The sequence below is a fragment of the Mus musculus genome, chromosome 12 (genome assembly GCF_000001635.26).
Source record: "Mus musculus strain C57BL/6J chromosome 12, GRCm38.p6 C57BL/6J".
In the NCBI taxonomy this organism is placed as follows: Eukaryota; Metazoa; Chordata; class Mammalia; order Rodentia; family Muridae; genus Mus; species Mus musculus.
In genome coordinates this window covers 115,224,497-115,242,767 of record NC_000078.6, presented here as the reverse complement: position 1 = coordinate 115,242,767, position 18,271 = coordinate 115,224,497, and the positions used below count along the sequence as shown (strand labels likewise).

General features: G+C 38.8%; 1 pseudogene and 1 further gene; one reads left to right on the top strand and one right to left on the bottom strand.

Annotated features, from left to right (window-relative positions):
• Positions 1-18,271, top strand: part of Igh (immunoglobulin heavy chain complex) — a 2,751,187-nt gene that overhangs the window by 767,187 nt on the left and 1,965,729 nt on the right.
• On the bottom strand, positions 17,381-17,909 carry Gm7142 (predicted gene 7142; annotated as a pseudogene).

Genomic DNA, 18,271 nt, shown 5'->3' with positions numbered 1-18,271 from the left:
AACACTGGAGGAGCAGGAAGCTGCACTGCGACTGAGATGACAGAAAGATTAATCTTTAGACTTGTTCTGAAATCATAATTTTGAATGTCCACTTATTTTCTCCTCCTCACAGTCCTATAGTATCTTTGTCAGCTTTGTAAATGCCCTGGCATAGTCTCACAAGAGACAGCTATATCAGGGTCCTTTCAGCCAAATCTTGCTAGTTATGTTCTTTTTATTTTCTAATTAAATAAAGAAACAGAATCAACCTGGGAGAAGATTGAGGCAGTGTTGAGGAATGGGAATCAGTACTCAGAGTATACTGCAGGAAGAAATGTATTTTCAATAGAAATAGAAATTAGATAACATTAAAAATTTAATATGCAATCAAATAATTCTGATAATACCTTCATTTTGTAACTATCCTGTATGCTCAAGTGCCCATACTTTAGGTTACATGTATTTGTTTAAATTGTTCAATGTATAATCAGAAGCCAGGCCTGAAAGGATTTAAGGATAAATTACTTGTCATATGCATAATTATAATGTGTAGTGAGATATACAAGTAAAATATGTTGGTTTTAGACTCTCATTTTCTCTGACTCTCTGTCTCTCTGTTCTTTTTTCTCTGTCTCTGTCTCTCACTATGTCTCTTTCTGTGTGTGAGTGAGTGTGTATGTGTATTCCCATTTGTTTGCTTTTCTTTTGTATTATTTTTAGATTCTGTTTTCTAAGTTTATTAAGAAACAGAGTAGAGATGAAAGAAGATCGTGAAGGTGTTAGGGAATGGAAAATCATAATTAGAATATATTGCATTAAATCATCTATTTTCAATAATTCAAAAAAAGAATCGTAAAATATTAATAAAGATAAATTTCTGATACCCATTGTGTCATCTTCCCATATGTTCAAAAGTCTCCTGTCTTTGTTTAAATCTTTAAAGCATATTCAAAAGACAGGATTGAACGTTTTTAAGGCATATGTAAATTGTGAAATTCTTAGGTGTAGTAAAATACATAAATAAAATATTTTGGTTTTAGCCTCCCTTCCCTCTCTACTTGTGTGTGTATTTTCAGTAATGTTTTTTTCCACTAGTAATCTCTAGGATCACAGAATATTTTCTATTTTTCCTTCCTTTTTTCTTTTTTTTAACCTTTTCATCTATTTTATTTTTTTATCTTTTAATTTTTATTAGATATTTTCTTTATTTGCATTTCAAATGCTATCGAAGAGGTCCCTGTGCCCCCCCCTGACCCTGTTCCCCTACCCACCCACTCCCACATGGCCCTGGCGTTCCCCTGTACTGGGACATATAAAGTGTGCAAGACAAAAGGGCCTCCCTTCCCAGTGATGGCAGTCCAGGACATCTTCTGCATGCAGCTAGAGACAGGCGCTCTGGAGGTCCTGGTTAGTTCTTATTGTTGTTCAACCTATAGGGTTGCAGACCCCTTCAGCCCCTTGGGTACTTTCTCTAGTTCCTCCATTGGGGACCCTGTGCTCCATCCTACAGATGACTGTGAGCACCCACTTCTGTAATTGCCAGACACTGGCATAACCTCATACAAGAGAGCTAAATCAGGGTCCTTTCAGTGAAATCTTGATGTCATATGCAATAGTGTCTGGGTTTGGTGGAGGATTGTGGGTTGGATTCCCAGGTTGTGTAGTCTCTGGATGGTCCATCCTTTCATCTTAGCTCCAAATTTTGTCTCTGTAACTCCTTCCATAAGTATTTTGTTCCCTATTCTAAGTAGAACGAAGTTTCCACACATTGGTATTCCTTTTTCTTAATTTTCTTGTGTTTTGCAATTTTTTTCTTGGGTATTCTAAATTCTGGGCTAATATCCACTTACCAGTGAGTGCATATCAAAAGACTTCTTTGTGATTGGGTTATCTCACTCAGGATGATATCCTTCAGATACATCCATTTGCCCAGGAGTTTCATAAATTCATTTTTTAAAATAGCTGAGTGCTACTCCAATGTGTAAATGTACCGTATTTTCTGTATCCATTCCTCTGTTGTGGGACATCTGCGTTCTTTCCAGCTTCTGGCTATTATAAATAAGGCTGCTATGAACATATTGGAGCATGTGTCCTTCTTACCAGTTGGGACATCTTCTGAAATTATGCCCAGGGGTGGTATTGCTGAATCCTCCAGTAGTACTATGTCCAATTTTCTAAGGAACCGCCAGACTGATTTCGAGAGTGGTTGTACAAGCTTGCAATCCCACCAACAATGGAGGAGTGTTCCTCTTTCTCCACATCCTCTCCAGCATCTGCTGTCACCTGAATTTTTGATCTTAGCCATTCTGACTGGTGTGAGGTGGAATCTCAGGGTTGTTTTAATTTGCATTTCCCTGATGATTAAGGCTATTGAACATTTTTTCAGGTACTTCTCAGTGATTCAGTATTCCTCAATTGAGAATTCATTTTTTAGCTCTGTACCTCATTTTTTAATCTGGTTATTTGAATTTCTATAGTACAGCTTCTTGAGCTCTTCTTATCTATTGGATACTAGTCCCTTATTAGATTTAGGATAGGTAAAAATCCTTGCCCAATTTGTTGGTGGTTTTTTGTCTTTTTGACAGTATCTTTTGCCTTACTGAAGCTTTGCAATTTTATGAGATCCCATTTGTCGATTCTTGATCTTACAACAGAAGCCATTGATGTTCTGTTCAGGATTTTTTTCTCCTGTTCCTATATCTTCGAGGATTTTCCCAACTTTCTCCTCTATAAATTTCTGTGTCACTGGTTTTATGTGGATGTCTTTTAACAATATGAGTAAGTAGCCTTAGAGCTTTTGTCTCTAGCTGCATATGTAGCAGAAGATGGTCGGCCATCATTGGGAAGAGAGGCACCTTGCAAACTTTATATGCCCCAGTATAGGGGAGTGGGTGGGTGTGGGAGCATGGTGGGGGGAGGGTACAGGGGATTTCCAGGAGAGCCTTTGAAATGTAAATGAAGAAAATATGTAATAAAAAATTGAAACAAATTACTGAAAATAAAAAAACAATGAAAATGAAAAAGAAGCCTATCTTTGTGGTTATTTAGAATCCTGAATGGGAAGAAGAATTGGTGTCGTCACATGAACACCATCCACTGCCACTTACATATAAACTTAGCCAATATCCAGGATTTGAAAGCCAACTTTGTCTGTTGACAATCTTCAGGTCCTCACCTGGGATCAGTTTCACCACTGTCCTGCCTTGTGTTTAAGGTATGAGAATCCCTCCATGTTATGTGATATCTTAGATTTATGTACCACATTCATCCTGATTAAGAACCAACTCCAATGTTGTAGTAGAATTTCAGGTTCCAGTGGGGATTCCTGAGAGTAATGATAATTAATTTTAAGGATTCACTTTCTTTCCCTCCTTCCCATATCAAGCACTAATGACTGAATTATTTTTACATCTCATAAGATTAGATCTTGCCTCTAGTAGCAGATGTCGTATATCATGTAAACGTGTGTTTGGTTGTTAATATTCTCTGTGCACATGTTCAATCACACTTCTCACTCTATCAACATATAACATGTTTTCCACACAAAATAAAAATCATACCATCATTTTCAATCCAAGTGATGGAGAATTTCTGAAGGATGAAATGGTGGCTCCATTTTATCTAACAATTCCTTCCACTGTAAGCCTTTCCCCTCACACACTGTGAGTCACTGTGATAAACAGGGAGAACCTGTCATTCCTAAAGCACTGAGTGAAAATGTATTAAATGAACTGGCCACTTTCCCGGCCAGAGGAAAGGGTTCTGCTCGGCTCGGGAGCGCTTTGCCTGAGCATCTGCAGCAGCCATCTTGTTTCCAGGGCCCCACCAAGTGTATTCTGCACAGGTGAGAGTACAGAATTCAGAAGCTAAAAGCTTCTGGGACAGGCAGGAGGCACAGAGCTTCTAAGGCAGCCCCCTTTTTGGGCCCCAGACAGTTGGACACTTTCCTGGCCAGAGGATAGGGGTCCGCCTGGGCGGGGAGTGCTTGGCCTGAGCATCGGCTGCAGACATCTTGGTTCCAGGACTCCTCTGAGAGTATTCTGCACAGTTGAGAGTGTAGAATAAGAAGCTAACAGCTTCTGAGACAGGCCAAAGCAAATCAGCTTCGGGACAGGTCCTGTTTTGGGCCTTTGTCTTCGGCCAGGAGGGAGGTCCTAAGGCCAGATATCTGTGAACCTTTCCTGTAAGAGGAGAGCTTGCCTGCAGAGAGTGCTCTGACACTGAAACTCAGAGGAGAGATCTAGTCTCCCAGATCTGCTGATAGAGGCTAACAGAATCACCTGAGGAACAAGCTCTAACCAGAGACAACTATAAAAACTAGCTCCAGAGATTACCAGATGGCGAAAGGCAAACATAAGAATCCTACTAACAGAAATCAAGACCACTCACCATCATCAGAACGTGGCACTCCCACCCAAACTAGTCCTGGGAACCACAACACAACCGAAAAGCTAGACCAGGATTTAAAAGCATATCTCATGATGATGGTAGAGGACATCAAGAAGGAATTTAATAACTCCCTTAAAGAAATACAGGAGAACACTGCTAAAGAGTTACAAGTCCTTAAAGAAAAACAGAAAAACACAACCAAACAGGTAGAAGTCCTTAAAGAAAAACAGGAAAACACATCCAAACAGGTGATGGAAATGAACAAAACCATACTAGACCTAAAAAGGGAAGTAGACACAATAAAGAAAACCCAAAGTGAGGCAACACTGGAGATAGAAACCCTAGGAAAGAAATCTGGAACCATAGACGCGAGCATAAGCAACAGAATACAAAAGATGAAAGAGAGAATCTCAGGGGCAGAAGATTCCATAGAGAACATCGGCACAACAATCAAAGAAAGTACAAAACACAAAAGGATCCTAACTCAAAACATCCAGGAAATACAGGACACAATGAGAAGACCAAACCTACGGATAATAGGAGTTGATGAGAATGAAGATTTTCAACTTAAAGGGCCAGCAAATATCTTCAACAAAATTCTAGAAGAAAACTTCCCAAACCTAAAAAAAGAGATGCCCATGAACATACAAGAAGCCTACAGAACTCCAAATAGACTGGACCAGAACAGAAATTCCACCTGAAACATAATAATCAAAACAACAAATGCACTAAATAAATATAGAATATTAAAAGCAGTAAGGGAGAAAGGTCAAGTAACATATAAAGGAAGGCCTATCAGAATTACACCAGACTTTTCACCAGAGACTATGAAAGCCAGAGAAGATCCTGGACAGATGTTATACAGACACTAAGAGAAAACAAATGCCAGCCCAGGCTACTATACCCGGCCAAACTCTCAATTACCATAGATGGAGAAACCAAAGTATTTCACGACAAATCCAAATTCACACAATATCTTTCCACGAATCCAGCACTTCAAAGGATAATAACAGAAAAGAAGCAATACAAGGACAGAAATAATGCCCTAGAACAAGCAAGAAAGTAATCCCTCAACAAACCAAAAAGAAGACAGCCACAAGAACAGAATGCCAATTCTAACAACAAAAATAAAAGGAAGCAACAATTACTTAATATCTCTTAATATCAATGGACTCAATTCCCCAATAAAAAGACATAGACTAACAGACTGGATACACAAACAGGACCCAAAATTCTGCTGCTTACAGGAAACCCATCTCAGGGAAAAAGACAGACACTGCCTCAGAGTGAAAGGCTGGAAAACAATTTTCCAATCAAATGGTCTGAAGAAACAAGCTGGAGTAGCCATTCTAATATCGGATAAAATCGACTTCCAACCCAAAGTTATCAAGAAAGACAAGGAGGGACACTTCATACTCATCAAAGCTAAAATCCTCCAAGAGGAACTCTCAATTCTGAATATCTATGCTCCAAATGCAAGGGCATCCACATTCATTTAAGACACTTTAGTAAAGCTCAAAGCATACATTGCACCTCACACAATAATAGTGGGAGACTTCAACACAGCACTTGCATCAATGGATAGATCATGGAAAAAGAAACTAAAGAGGAACACAGTGAAACTAACAGAAGTTATGAAACAAATGGATTCAACAGATATCTACAGAACATTTTATCCTAAAACAAAAGGATATATCTTCTTCTCAGCACCTCACAGGACCTTCATAAAATTGATCATATAATTGGTCACAAATCAGACCTCAACAGATACAAAAATATTAAAATTGTCCCATGCATCCTATCAGACCACCATGGACTAAGGCTGATCTTCAATAACAACATAAGTAATGGAAAGTCAACATTCATGTGGAAACTAAACAACACTCTTCTCACTTATACCTTGGTCAAGGAAGGAATGAAGAAAGAAATTAAAGACTTTTTAGAGTTTAATGAAAATGAAGCCACAACATACCAAAACCTATAGGACACAATGAATGCATTTCTAAGAGGGAAACTCATAGCTCTGAGTGTCTCCAAAAAGAAACTGGAGAGAACACACACTAGCATCTTGACAACAAATCTAAAAGCTCTAGAAAAAAGGAAGAAAATTCACCCAAGAGGAGTAGATGGCAGGAAATAATCAAACTCAGGGGTGAAATCAACCAAGTGGAAACAAGAACTATTCAAAGAATTGACCAAACACGGAGTTCATTCTTTGAGAAAATCAACAAGAGAGATAAACACTTGGCTAGACTCACTGGCATGCGGATGGCATCCTGATAGGCAGAATCAGAAATGAGAAGGGAGACATGACAACAGATCCTGAAGAAATCCAAAACACCATCAGATCCTTCTACAAAAGGCCATACTCAACAAATCTGGAAAACCTGGAGGAAATGGACAGATTTCTAGACAGATAACAGGTACCAAAGTTAAATCAGGATCAGATTGATGATCTGAACAATCCTATATCCCCTAAGGAAATAGAGGCAGTCATTGATAGTCTCCCAGCCAAAAAAAAAAAGCCCAGGACCAGATGGGTTTAGTGCAGAGTTCTATCAGACCTTCATAGAAGATCTAATTCCAGTTCTGAACAAACTATTCCACAAAATAGAAGTAGAAGGATCTCTACCCAACTCAATCTATGAAGCCACAATTACTCTGATCCCTAAACCACAGAAAGATCCAAGAAAGGTAGAGAACTTCAGACCAATTTCCCTTATGAATATAGATGCAAAAATCCTCAATAAAATTATCGCTAACAGAATCCAAGAAAACATTAAAGCAATCATCCATCCTGAAAAAGTAGGTTTTATTGGAGGGATGCAGGGATGGTTTAATATATGGAAATCATTCAACATAATCCATTATATAAACATACTCATGGACAAAAACCAAATGATCATCTCATTAGTTTCGGAAAAAGCATTCGACATGATCCAACACCCATTCATGATAAAAGTCTTGGAAAGATCAGGAATTCAAGGTCCATACCTAACCATGATAAAAGCAATCTACAGCAAAGCAGTAGCCAACATCAAATAAATGGTGAAAAGCTGGAAGCAATCCCACTAAAATCAGGGACTAGTCAAGGCTGTACACTCTATCTATTCAACATTTTACTTGAAGTCCTAGCCAGAGCAATTCGACAACAAGAGGATATCAAGGGGATACAAATTGGAAAAGATGAAGTGAAAATATCACTTTTTACAGATGATATGATAGTATATATAAGTGACCCTAAAAATTCCACCAGAGAACACCTAAACCTGATAAACAGCTTCAGTGAAGTAGGTGGACATAAAATTAACTCAAACAAGTCAATGGCCTTTCTCTACACAAAGAATAAACAGGCTGAGAATGAAATTAGGGAAACAACACCCTTCTCAATAGTCACAAATAATACAAAATCCCTTGGCGTTACTCTAACTAAGGAAGTGAAAGATCTGTATGATAAGAACTTCAAGTCTCTGAAGAAAAAAATTAAAGAAGATCTCAGAAGATGGAAAGATCTCCCATGATCATGGACTGGCAGGATCAATATAGTAAAAATGGCTATCTTGCCAAAAGCAATTTACAGATTCAATGCAATCCCCATGAAAATTCCAACACAATTTTTCAACGAATTAGAAAGAGCAATGTGCAAACTCATCTGGAATAACAAAAAACCTAGGATATTAAAAACTCTTCACAAAGATAAAAGAACTTATGGTGGAATCACCATGCCTGACCTAAAGCTTTATTACAGAGCAATTGTGATAAAAACTGCGTGGTACTGGTATAGTGACAGACAAGCAGACCAATGGAATAGAATTGAAGACCCAGAAATGAACCCACACACCTATGGTCACTTGATCTTCGACAAGGGAGCTAAAACCATCCAGTGGAAGAAAGACAGCATTTTCAACCCTGACACAACTGGTTGTTATCATGTAGAAGAATGCAAATCAATCCATTCCTATCTCCTTGTACTAAGGTCAAATCTAAGTGGATCAAGGAACTTCACATAATACCAGAGACACTGAAACTTATAGAGGAGAAAGTGGGGAAAAGCCTTGAAGATATGGGCACAGGGGAAAAATTCCTGAATAGATCGAGAATTGACAACTGAAACTGCAAAGCTTCTGAAAGGCAAAAGACACTGTCAATAAGACAAAAAGACCAACAAGAGATTGGGAAAGGATCTTTACCTATCCTAAATCAGATAAGGGACTAATATCCAATATATATGAAGAACTCAAGAAGGTGGACTTCAGAAAATCAAATAACCCCATTAAAAATGGGGCTCAGAACTGAACAAAGAAAACTCACCCGAGGAATACCGAATGGCAGAGATGCACCTGAAAAAAATGTTCAACATCCTTAATAATCAGGGAAATGCAAATCAAAACAACCCTGAGATTCCACCTCACACCAGTCAGAATGGCTAAGATCAAAAATTCAGGTGACAGCAGATGCTGCCGAGGATGTGGAGAAAGAGGAACACTCCTCCATTGTTGTTGGGATTGCAAGCTTGTACAAGCACTCTCGAAATCAGTCTGGTCGTTCCTTAGAAAATTGGACATAGTACTACTAGAGGATCCAGCAATACCACCCCTGGGCATAATTCCAGAAGATGTCCCAACTGGTAAGAAGGACACATGCTCCACTATGTTCATAGCAGCCTTATTTATAATAGCCAGAAGCTGGAAAGAACCCAGATGCCCCTCAACAGGGAATGGATACAGAAAATGTGATACATTTACACAATGGAGTACTACTCTGCTATTATAAAAGAATGAATTTATAAAATTCATAGGCAAATGGATGGACCTGGAGGGCATCATTCTGAGTGAGGTAACCCAATCACAAAGGAACTCTTACAATATGTACTCACTAATAAGTGGTTATTAGCCCAAAACTTAGGATACCCAAGATATAAGATATAATTTGCTAAACGCATGAAACTCAAGAAGAATGAAGACCAAAGTGTGGATACTGTGCCCCTTCTTAGAATTGGGAACAAAACACCCATGGAAGGAGTTACAGAGACAAAGTTTGGAGCTGAGATGAAAGGATGGACCATGTAGAGACTGCCATATCCAGGGATCCACCCCATAATCAGCTTCCAAACGCTGACACCATTGCATACACTAGCAAGATTTTACTGGAAGGACCCAGATATAGCTGTCTCATGTGAGACTATGCAGGGGCCTAGCAAACACAGAAGTGGATGCTCACAGTCAGCTATTTAATGGATCACAGGGCTCCCAATGTAGGAGCTAGAGAAAGTACCCTAGGGATCTGCAACCCTATAGGTGAAACAACATTATGAACTAAACAGTACCCCAGAGCTCTTGACTCTAGCTGCATATGTATCAAAAGATGGCCTAGTCGGCTGTCACTGGAAAGAGAAGCCCATTGGACACACAAACTTTATATGCCCCAGTACCAGGGAACACCAGGGCCAAAAAAAAATGGGAATGGGTGGGTAGGGAAGTGGGTTGGAGGGTATGGGGGACTTTTGGGATAGCATTGGAAATGTAATTGAGGAAAATACGTAATAAAAATATTTTAAAAAAGAAAAAATAAAAGAAAGAAAGAAAATGCATTAAATAAACTCTCACCTTGAGTATATCTGAGTCCTGGAATTTTGAAGCCTCTAAAGTCATTCAGTGAAATTTTTGAGTAAGTGAGCTGTTTCAAATTTCCACACTATTTTACAGTTGTTAAGACATCATTGACAAGGTGCTTAACATCTACATTTATATTACATATTTAAACAAAATTTATATTATACATTAAAATTAATTCTTGTACTACACAGTCAATACTGATTCTCAGACTTTTAAATCAGAACCAGAACTATTCCATGAACAAGTGAGAAATTTAGCAAGAATATCTTCATCCATTATCACAGTTATAAATCAACATCATACTTTTATGTCCTCCATGGACAAAAGCATCTGAAGTGCAGCATTCTATTATCTGTTTAGATATGATGCTCTCGCTCAGTAGAGTCTATTTCTGCATTTCCCATATTGAGGACCAGCAATACTTGTACCTCTGGCCCTCTGGTGCTTGTTTCAAAACTGACAGCTTAGCTAGGTTCCACTATCATTCTATGATCTTTTCTCCCTTGTGAATTTGTCCTTCTACCTGTCTTTGATGAGTACATCTCAGAGCTCATTGAACATCACGGAGAGAATTTCAGATATTCTCAAATATCTATCTCAAATATCTCCTATTTAAAGACATAGAATTCAATCATAGATGAAAAGTCCCTGTAATGTTGATAACCCCAGGAAAACGAAAAGAATCCCAATCTTTAGTGCAGGCTATACTGCCCATTCTGTTCAAGGGTTTCAGAGTCTTTGCTGCTACTCAGCATTCTGGGTTTGGTTTCTTTTCTTAAATCTTGCTACCACTTTGTGGCAAAATCATATTTCATGGTTTATATATATATTTTGATATCATTGTCTTTCAAGACATTTTAAATATAAAGATATTTTACCTATAAAAATGAGTGTTTTGGTGCAGCTTTCTTTGATGAAATCAGTAGTTCACTCATACTTATTTCCATATACTCAATTATATTTAAACCAAAAATTGACTATGAAAGTTGTCCAAATTTAGGCAATTCATACTATGTCTATGCTCTAGAAGATTATTAGACACAGAAACTAGGGATAATACATTGTATTTTAACATCTCTGAAGCAATGATGAAGTTCCTAGTCCCAGTTTATAACTTTCAGCATCTTCTGCCCACTGTGCTGCCCTACAGGATGCTCAATATCTGATAGAACCAAAACCAAAACTAAAACAAAAACCAAAACCAAACAAACAAACAAAAACAAAACAAAGCAAAACAAAAAAAGAAAGAAAAGAAAGGAAAACAATATTTCTCTGGTTTTAAAATTGTCACAAATAAAGGGCAGTAAAATGATGAAGGTAATGGCTATTGAATAAACAGAAGTCACAGAAACATGAGGCAGGATACTGATATATAGTTAAAGCCCATGAAATATCACACTCATGTGCATAATAATAGTGTTCACAGCTGCTATCCTGCAAATCACACTTACTCTTACAGTCTGCAAGAAGTGTACACGATTCACACAATTGTTTGAGTGTGTGTGTGTGTGTGTGTGTGTGTGTGTGTGTGTGTGTGTGTGTGTGCTCATATGTGAAAGAAAATATGTTCTGACAAGACTCACATAGGTGGCAAGCCCTGGCATGAGGCACAGAGCAAGAAGATGACAGAAAATCATCCAATGCTTTGAGCTCTTATGTGACCTACATGCAAAAACACAAGGTAATGATCCCGGGGTGAGTGAAGAGAGTCCATGACCCTTTATATTAGACTGTGGGTCAACCTCAGTCTTGCTCTCCTTATACAACTGCATGCATTAGAAGTGTTTTATTCTGAAGACTCTGGTCTTCAGTTAACTACTGTTTTGGGGGATCAGAGGTGAGATCTCCCTTGAGGGCTTCTGTGCTTTATATCACAAATTTGTTCCTATTGATTTCTAAAACTTAAGTAAACAATCCAACTCCAAAAATGCTTTACTAACATATGCCCTTCCCAGGAATGGAAGGAGCCTGGATTGGAAAGGTATTCAGGTAGAGAGAAAGCTTTCTAAGTACACATATTCTCCTCCCATTAGGATCCTTATCACAGGTATTTCTTCTCTCCCCGTTTCCCGTTAAATGCAGGCACATGCAGGTTGGTAAACAGATTGAGTTGCAGAATGTATTTGCTTGATTTCTACTTCCTCATTAATGTGAATTTCTCTTGGACTGTTAACTTTTCTGTGAGTACTGCAGTGATTCTTCTTCATTTTGTTGTATGTCAGTATTCTAGGAATTTGTAGATGGATTCATGGGAGGGACACATCTGTGCTCAAGACGCATTGTTTTCTTGCTGCCATCAGCTGCTCTGGCCCAAGTACTGTTTGATGAAGGCAACAAAGACCCTGATCGCTCTTGTTTATACCTTATTAAAAATGGGAACTGTTAGAGCTGTATCCATTTGTCATTAGGAAAGTGGATGACACTGAGGACATCATTGATGATAATAAAGAAACAACTTAAGTTCAGATGCTGAGACACCAGTCATCTTCAACAGATAAAGAAGAGCCATTTCTCCCTGTGGCTGAACCCTGTAAGCAATCTCTTTGCAGGGATATGTTGCTATTCAATTCGGACTGTACAACTTCATGATGGGAAATCTATCTGAAGGTGCATTCATGACCAGAAGGGGGCACAATGGGGCCAAGAATCTATTTAGTCCCTATAGTCTATAGTCATTTCAACAACATAGAACACCCAAGATACAATTTGCAAAACAGAAGAAAATCAAGAAGAGGGAAGACCAATGGGTGGGTACTTCATTCCTCCTTAGAAGACTGAACAAAGTGTCCATGAAAGGAGTTACAGAGGCAAAGGTTGGAGCTTAGATGAAAAGATGGACTATCCAGAGACTACACCACCCGGGGATCCATCCCATAATCAGCCACCAAACCCAGACACTATTGCATATGCCAGAAAGGTTTTGCTGAGGGATACTGTTATAGCTGTCTCATATGAGGCTATTCCAGTGCCTGGCAAATACAGAAGTGGATGCTCACAGTCATTTATAAGATGGAATAGAGGGCCCCCAATGGAGAAGCTAGAGAAAGCACCCAAGGAGCTGAAGGGGTCTACAACCCTATAGGTGGAACAACAATATGAACTAATCAGTAGCCCCAGAGCTCATATCTCTAGCTGCATATGTAACAGAAGATGGCCTAGTCGGCCATCACTTGGAAGAGAGGCTGCTTGATATTGCAAACTTTATATGCCCCAGTACAGAGGAATACCAGGGCCAAGAAGCAGGAGTAGGTGGGTAGGGGAGCAGGGCGAAGGGAGGGTATAGTGAACTTTCAGGATAGCATTTGTAATGTATATAAATATCATGTAAATGTAAAGAAAATATCAAATAATAATAATAATAATAATAATAATAATAATAATAATAATAATAATAATAAGAAGAAGAAGAAGAAGAAGAAGAAGAAGAAGAAAAGTCCTAATTTCAATGTCTCCTCTGAGGTTAATCTGGTCACATAACTGTAATTCCCAAAGTAAGACAGGAATCCAGCTTGCTAAACTCCAAACTCTGTATTTTCATGGCTGATGTCAAAGCAGTCTTCATATCTCCAACTCCTTTTTCATCTTTGTTGAGGGCAACAAATTTCTTTCTCCTAGGCTGGTTCCACTTTGTTACCAGCTTTCCTCAGCAGATAACCAATGGCTCTGTCATCTCAAGCATCTTGGAGTCTCCTAGGCCACTTCAGTGTTAAAACTCAACTTTCAATATTTGGGATGCACACATGAACTTCTGTGCTCCTAGTAAAGACTGGTGTCATTTCTCCAGCTCTGCCCTCTGTAGCACTCTTTGCTCAGGTATATCTTCTCCACTGCTACTGCTATTCTTGGTGATCATTTTGTTGCAATGATATCTCTCATACAGTGGGGTCTTCTGCTGCAAGTAGACCACATGAATAACCTGTCACAGGCTCTCTTCTTGGTGCCATTCATCAACTCCTTAGCATGAGCCTTTAAGACCTGGGTCATCAACTGAAATTGAGGCTCTTCTTTCACAAATGTTCTTCAATATCCTCTCACAATGCCAAGTCTCAGCTGTTCTTCGTGAAGCCTTCATGTCTTCAAACCCAACAACAACTGGATGACTCTTACACATTACAAAGTACATGTGTGGCAGTAGGTACTACTTTGGCTATTTCTGAAACACATATTTGTGTGTGTGTGCTCTCAGAAAACACTTTCCAGAATTTTTCATCTCAGTGATGCTGGTCTCTTCTTAATCACCACTAATTTCTTAGCTCCAGATAATCAGCATCAATTGTCTCAGTAATGCCTTTTATTCTGGACTCTAAAGCCAGAGCGACAGGTCTGAAGCTGCTAAGTTCTGCTGGTTGCTGGGGCTGGAACATGGTCCCCTTGTTCTATTATATTATCACCAGCTTTGTGTTTTCCAACATCTTCACTATCTAAAATTGGCTGTCCTGGAACTTGCTCTGAAGATAAAGTTTGAATTAAAAAATCTGCATGCCTGTTTCCTAAGCACTGGGATTAAAGGTCTCATCTACCAAGCCTGGATTTAAGTTGTTCTTCATCTAGAATGTGCTCTAGGTGGGCCTTGAACTCAGAGATCTGTTTACTTTTGCCACCTAAGATTAAAGACACATAATACCATGCCTAGACCTTAACTTAGCTGGGTGGGATCTTTCCCCAAATCACTACTCCCTTAATTCAATTGAATATCCTTGATCACAGGATTCAGCACCATTTCACTTTGTGGTGCCCCATTAGTGTTCAAACCCTATATTTTATATTTTACCTTTCTCAGCTTCCTAGGCTTTTTAAAAATGCTCTTCATGACACTTAAGCACAGAAGAAAGTCTATGATGGGTACAATCAATGAGTCTCTTCACCTTAGATTCAGGGAGACTCTTCAAACAAGGACACAAATTAGCCACATCTTTACCAAAATACCACAAACATAGTCTCTAGACCACATACTGAAATTCTTCTCCACCAACCTCAACAAAGTCATCCATATTCCTTCTTGGATAGCCCATTAAGCCCCACTTAAAGCATCCCGATTCTTTGATTCTTTGTACACCCAAAGTTCCAAAATCCACATTCTTCCAAACAAAAGCATAGTCAGGCATATTAAAGCTATACCCCAGTACATAGTACAAAACTTATGTCTTATTGTCCAAACCCAGGTTGACACACTACTCCAACAGGGCCACACTTTCTAATTGTGCCAGTCCCTGGAACTAGAACATACAAAACCTCATAATATACTTTATAGTATCGTGCAAAAAGGTAGCAATCTGGCAGAGACAATGGTTGCTATACATTGGATATCTGTTGCCATCCAGGAGCCTCCCAGTTGCTTTTTCTAAGGTTAATATTACACTCACCCCTTCTTCCTTGACTCTGCCTAACAGACAGGCTTTCACAGAAGTAGGGAAAATGGCTCCTGACACAAAGCTACATTAGTGTAATTCCTATATGATGGACAAAAGAAATACTAAGTTACTTTTTATAGAACTCATTTATCAACTCAAAGTTTGTGTGGGCTAACTTAGGTAGATTCTGAGGTTACATGTTATTATCTAGTGTCATCAAAGTGGTCCCAGTCTCAAATTTCCTGAACAGAATACCAATAGCTTAGGCTCTAAGCTAAAGAATGGACAAATAGGACCTCATGAAATTTCAAAGTTTCTGTAAGGCAAAGGACACTGTCAAAAACACAAAATGGCAATCAACAGATTGGGATAAGATTTTTACCCAACCTTCAACTTATAGGGTCTAATATCCAATATGTACAAAGAACTCAAGAAGTTAGACTCCAGAGAAGCAAATAACCCTATTAAAAACGTGATAAAGAACTAAACATAGAATTGTCAAATGAGGAATATGAATTGGGCAAGATGAAATTAAAGAATTGTTCAAAATACTTCTTCATCAGGGAATTGCAAATAGAAACAATCCTGAGATTCCACCTCACACCAGTCAGAACTGCTAAGATTAAATACTCAAGCGATAGTAGATGCTGATGAGGATGTGGAGAAAGAGGAAAACTCCTCCAATGACAGTGGGATTACAAGCTAGTACCATAACTGTAGAAATCAGTCTGACAGTTCCTCAGAAAACTTGACATAGTAATACCTGAGGACCTAGCAATACCACTCCTGGGCATATGCCAAGAACATGCTCCAATATGTAATAAGGGTTCATGCTCCACTATGTTCATAAAAGCCTTATTTATAATAACTAGGAGCTGGAAGGAACCTAGATGTCCTTAAACAGAGGAATGGATTCAGAAAATATGGGACATTTACACAGTGTAGTACTATTCTGCTATTAAAAATGATGAATTCATGAAATTCTCATGTAAATGGATAGAATTAGAAAATATCATCCTGAGTGAGGTAACCCAATCACAAAAGAAAACACATTGTGTGCACTCACTGATAACTGGATATTAGCCCAAAAGGTCCAAATAACGAAGATACAATTCACAGACACCATGAAGCTCAATAAGAAGGAAGATCAAAGTATGGATGCTTTGGTCCTTCTTACAAGGAGAACAAAATACTCACAGGAGAAAATATGGAGATAAAGTATGGAACAGAGAATGAAGGAAAGGCCACCCAGGGATGGTCCCACCTGGGGATTCATCACATACATATTTACCAAACCCAGACACTTTTGTGGATGCCAAGAATTGGATGTTGAAAGTAGCCTGATATGACTGTCTCCTGAGAGGCCCTGCCAGAGCCTTATAAATACAGAGGTGTATGTTCACAGTTAACCATTTTACTGAGCACGGGGTTCCCAACGGAGGAGTTTGAGAATGGACTGAACAAGTTGAAGTAGTTTGCAACCCCATAGGAATAACAACATTATCAACCAACATGAACCCCCAGAACTCCCAGGGACTAACTCATCAACAAAAGAATAAAATGGCTTCATCTGCATATGTAGCAGAGGATGGCCTTGTCATGCATCAATAGGAGGAGAAGTCCTGGGTTTTATGAAGGCTTGATCTGTGCCCCATTGTAGGAGAATCAAGGGCAGGGAGGTGAGAGTTGGTTGAGCAGGTGGAGGACAACCCCCATAGGAGTAGGGGAAGGGAGCCTGTGATAGGGTATGTCTGGGGTGGAGGTAAGACAGTAAAGGGAATAACATTTGAAATATAAATAAAGAAAATATCCAATAAACAAATAGTGTTTTCTCAACAAAGAATCTCATCAGCTATATAAAAATCTGTACAGTTTTTATACAGAAACTAATGTTGAGTTCCACTTGAATTTCACATTCTTAGCAAAATAATTGCCTGAGCACATAAACTCCACACTTTAGGACTGCCACTTATTCTTAATTCTCCTCCACTCCTCCTCCTCTTCCTCATCTTTGGTTCATTCTTCTACTTTGAGATTGTTGGCCTACTAGGACTCTTCTTTTCCTATTGCACTTTTGCCCTTGGCATGGTTTGCAGCAATTTCCTTTTTATACTTCTACTTTAGTTTAGCTACTTTCTGCTCATATTGTTGCTTATCTTTAGCAAATTGCTCAGACCACATCTCAACCAGTTTCTTTGCAGTTTCTCCAATAGACAGGCCAGGGTGTTCACTTTTGATCTTTGGGCATTGTTTAGAGCAAAACAGAAAGAAGGCAAACAGGGGTCTTTTCTGATCATTTGGATCTTTTTTTCTTTCTTTTCTTATCACCTTTGGGAGGAACATAGTTCTTCACTTCCCTGTCATTACAAACTTTCTCATTCTTGGCCAAATCTTTAAACTTCTACTTTTGCTTTGCAGACAAGATCTTCCATGTCTTGGAACATTTCTTGGAGAACTCCCCAGAGTAGTCCCACAAGTCAGGATGCTTCTTCTTGTGCTCCTCCCAGTAGGTCTGCATGAAGAAGGTGTACAAGAACATTTTGCCGCACAGCTTGCTGGGGTCACTCTTGCCCATGATGACAGAATGGTGTCTACCTGCCACAACCTCCACAGAGAGACTTCCTTTCCCAAGCTCCAGGGAGAACTGGTTTGGTGTCAGTCCTCTAACCCTAACCTCAAAGTGAGATTTGACAGAGCTAGGAGAAACATAAGAGAGGTGAGAGTCATTAGAGTGCATTATATACATGCATGAAATTTTCAAAAAGGAGAGTTAATGAATAAAAACCAAATGAAGAAATAAACAGTTAAAATATTTTCTTTTTCAAATAGAATTCTCAGTCCTTAAAAATTCCTATAAAGACTCTTACTGGGATCAATCGCTAAGGTATTTGTCTCCCTCTGTGAGCAGAATGTGAGCAAATGTTATATAATGTTAGA